We start from the raw sequence: 4,692 nt of genomic DNA on the forward strand, positions 1-4,692 counted from the left end.
ACACAACGATTCCATTAAACTGGAAGTTAAGATTGCCACCTGGACACTTTGGGCTCCTCCTACCTTTAATTCAACAGGCTAAGAAGGGAGTTACAGTGTTGGCTGGGGTGATTGACCCAGACTATCAAGATGAAATCAGTCTACTACTTCAGAGTGGAGGTAAGGAAGAGAATGCATGGAATACAGGAGATCCATCAGGGCGTCTTTTAGTATTTCTATGCCCTGTGATTAAGGTCAATGGGAAACTGCAACAGCCCAATCCAGGCAGGACTACAAGTGGCCCAGACCTGTCAGGAATGAAGGTTGGGTCACTCCACCAGGAAAAAAAAATGACCTGTGAGGTGTTTGGTGAAGGCAAAGGGAATATAGAATGGGTCGTAGAAGAAGCTAGTCATCAATACCAGTTACTATGATGTGTCCAGCTGCAGAAATGGGAATTGTAATTGTCATGAGTATTTCCTTTTTTTGCTGAAAACATGTTTGTGCATTTATAAACTTGTACTAAGAAAATATCTTCATTTTATTTCCTTTGTGACATGTGACATAAGATTTATTGACTTCATATCAGCATTTAAATATTGTTAACTTTATGTAATAGTATTTGGGGATTGATACACTTCCCACTATAGGAAGGATAGTTGTATTATGTTAGGCATAATAGTGACCTTATATTGTCTTTATTTGAAAATTATGTATGATCTCAGGAGATGTGTATGGGTTCAATTTGACAAGGGGTGGACTTGTGATGGTTAATACTGAGTGTCAACTTGTTTAGATTGAAGGATACAAAGTATTGATCCTGGGTATATCTGCAAGGGTGTTGCCAAAAGAGATTAACATTTGAGTCAGTGGGCTAGGAAAAGCAGATTCACCCTTAATCTGGTGGGCACAATCTAATCAGCTGCCAGCAAATATAAAGCAGGCAGAAAAACATGAAACATGAAAAGGAGAGACTAGCCTAGCCTCCCAGCCTACATCTTTCTCCTGTGCTGGATGCTTCCTGCCCTTGAACTTTGGACTCCAAGTTCTACAGTTTTGGAACTTGGACTGGCTCTCCTTGTTCCTCAGCTTGCAGACAGCCTGTTGTGGGACCTTGTGATCATGTAAGTTAATACCTGATAAACTCTCCCACAAGTATATATGCTATTAGTTCTGTCCCTCTAGAGAAGTGTAATACAAATGGGTAAAGAAAATGTGGTGTGTATATGCATAGTGGAATATTATTCAGCCACAAAAAAGAATGAAATTGGTCAGCATTGGTGGCTCACACCTGTAATTCCAGCACTTTGGGAGGCCAAGGGTGGATCACTTGAGGTCGGGAGTTTGAGACCAGCCTGGCCAACATGGTGAAACTAAAAATAAAAAATTAGCTAGGTGTGGTGGTAGGCACCTGTAATCCCAGCTACTCAGAAGTCTGAGGCAGGAGAATCGCTTCAACCCGGGAGGCAGAGGCAGTGAGCCAAGATCACGCCACTGTACTCCAGCCTGGATGACAGAATCAGACTCCATCTCAAAAAAAAAAAAAACCAGGAACGAAATCTTGTCATTTGCAACAACATTGATGGAACTGGAAGACATCATGTTAAGTGAAATAAGCCAGGCACAGAAAGACAAATATTACCTGTTCTCACTCATATGTGGAAGCTAAAAAAAAATTAATCTCATGGTGATAAAGAGTGGAACGATGGTTGCCAGAGGCTCAGAATGGTAGTGGGGAGGCAGGGAGAAGTGCAGATGGCTAATGGCACAAAAATATAGTTGTATGTAATGATTAAGATACAGATAAGATAACTATAGTTGCCGGGTGCAGTGGCTCAAGCCTGTAATCCCAGCACTTTGGGAGGCCGAGGTGGGTGGATCACAAGGTCAAGAGATCAAGACCATCCTGGTCAACATGGTGAAACCCCGTTTCTACTAAAAATACAAAACATTAGCTGGGCATGGTGGCTCATGCCTGTAATCCCAGCTACTCAGGAGGTTGAGACAGGAGAATTGCCTAAACCCAGGAGGCGGAGGTTGCAGTGAGCCGAGATTTCGCCATTGCACTCCAGCCTGGGTAACAAGAGTGAAACTCCATCTCAAAAAACAACAACAGGCCGGGCGTGGTGGCTCAAGCCTGTAATCCCAGCACTTTGGGAGGCCGAGGCGGGTGGATCACGAGGTCGAGAGATCGAGACCATCCTGGTCAACATGGTGAAACCCCGTCTCTACTAAAAATACAAAAAAATTAGCTGGGCATGGTGGTGTGTGCCTGTAATCCCAGCTACTCAGGAGGCTGAGGCAGGAGAATTGCTTGAACCCAGGAGGCGGAGGTTGCGGTGAGCCGAGATCGCGCCATTGCACTCCAGCTGGGTAACAAGAGCGAAACTCCGTCTCAAAAAAAAAAAAAAAAAAAAAAGATAACTATAGTTAACAACTATTTATTGTATATTTCAAAATGACTAAAACAGTGGAAATAGACTTCTTTTTTTTTTTTTTTTTTTTTTAGACAGAGTCTCGCTGTGTCTCCAGGCTGAAATGCAGTTGTGTGATCTCAGCTCACTGCAACCTCTGCCTCCCAGGTTCAAGTGATTCTACTGCCTCAGCCTCCTGAGTAGCTGGGACTACAGGCACGTGCCACCACGCCCAGCTAATTTTTGTATTTTTAGTAGAGACAGGTTTCACCATGTTGGCCAGGATGGCTTCAATCTCTTGACCTTGTAATCCACCTGCCTTGGCCTCCCAAAGTGTTGGGATTATAGGCATGAGCCGCTGTGCCTGGCCGCTGAACTATTCTTAACACAAATACGTGACAAATGCTTGAGCTGATGGTTACCCTGATTATCTTAATTCGATCATTATACATTGTATGCCTATATCAAAACATCACATGTATCCCATAAATATACACATTATTACATACTCATAGCAATTCGAAATAATTATTTTTAAGACAAACAGTTGAATAAATTGAGGACAAGAAAGTTAGGTGAGAATTGCTGTAACCACCTGGTCTAATTGTTTATTTTGTATACATGGGTCTCAATTTTCCCAGAGAATTTACTTAGATACAGAATGTAGTATTAACAATAGCACAGACTTTTAAAAAAATTAATCAACAGATACTAAAGAATTTTTTTAAGGTTAGAGTTTGTTAAGTTACCAGCAGGAAGGTATTGATAATAAAATTTCAGATACACCATATCCTGTGAAGTAAACAAGGTAGCATTAAGCAGGCAGTAAAAGTCTCATTGTGATAGGGAGTCTTGTTCCAACATCTTGGGAAAAGCTACTGATTGTGTAAAAACACTAACTTCTCTGGGTTTGTAATTTGGCTGTCTTTGGTCATGACATTGAGTAGTTTGGTGAACTTTTTTGTGGTACACACATCAACCATGAGGCTTGTTCCTTAAAATTCATCTAATGTTAGCTTATAGGGCTTTAGAAACAGAGCAGCTTTCATTTTTTTTTTTTTTGAGGCGGAGTTTCGCTCTCGTTACCCAGGCTGGAGTGCAATGGCGCGATCTCGGCTCACCGCAACCTCCGCCTCCTGGGTTCAGGCAATTCTCCTGCCTCAGCCTCCTGAGTAGCTGGGATTACAGGCACGCGCCACCATGCCCAGGTAATTTTTTGTATTTTTAGTAGAGACGGGGTTTCACCATGTTGACCAGGATGGTCTCGATCTCTTGACCTCGGCCTCCCAAAGTGCTGGGATTACAGGCATGAGCCACTGTGCCCGGCCAGTAGCTTTCATTTTAAGGGTGAGAATTGCAGCTAAATATTGGAGAAATTAGGAGGCTTCAGAATTTAATACAGTCTACAGGTGGATAACAAGAACTTGGAAGTAAGGCACAGGGCTGTTATATAACAAAAGACGTATTACAGTTTCTCTTCAGAAACATACATTTTTCTCTATATTGAGCATACACTAACCTCAGATTTAAAAATTTCTTAAGGCTAGGAAGCCAAACAAGGAGACTTGAGATTTTACTTATAACTTTCTTGGGCTTGCTGTGAAGTGACTTTTATTTACTCATAAGACTGGGAATTCCTGAAGCCAGGCATTTTATGTACATTTTAAAGACATCTCAGTCAAAGCCTTAGTAATAAAACTGATGTCCTAATTGTATCTTCCTTATATAGAGAGCAGATTTTTATTGAACTTATATAAATAAAAATAAGAATACAGCTAGGTGCAGTGGCCACACCTGTAATCACAGCACTCTGAAAGGCAAAGGCGGGCAGATCATTCGAGGTTGGGAGTTTGAGACAGCCTGGCCAACATTGTGAAACCTCGCTCACCTCTACTAAAAATACAAAAATTAGCCAGGCGTGATGCCACACATACGTAATCCCAGCTACTTGGTAGGCTGAAGCAGGAAAATCACTTGAACCTGGGAGATGGAGGTTGCAGTGAGCTGAGATTTTACCACTGCACTCCAGCCTAGGAGACAGAGTGAGACTCAATCTAAAAAAAAAAAAAAAAAAAAAAAATTAGGTTGAGCGTTGTGGCTTATGCCTGTAATCCCAGCACTTTGGGAGGCTGAGGCAGGTGGATCATGTCCATCATGTGAGGTCAGGAGTTCAAGACCAGCCTGGCCAACATGACAAAACCCCGTCTCTACTAAAAATAAAAATTAGTTGGGCATGATGGTGTGTGCCTGTAATCCCAGCTACTGGGGAAGCTGAGGCAGGAGAATCGCTTGAACCCAG

Source organism: Saimiri boliviensis, chromosome 1, assembly GCF_048565385.1.
Source record: "Saimiri boliviensis isolate mSaiBol1 chromosome 1, mSaiBol1.pri, whole genome shotgun sequence".
NCBI classification, from domain to species: Eukaryota; Metazoa; Chordata; class Mammalia; order Primates; family Cebidae; genus Saimiri; species Saimiri boliviensis.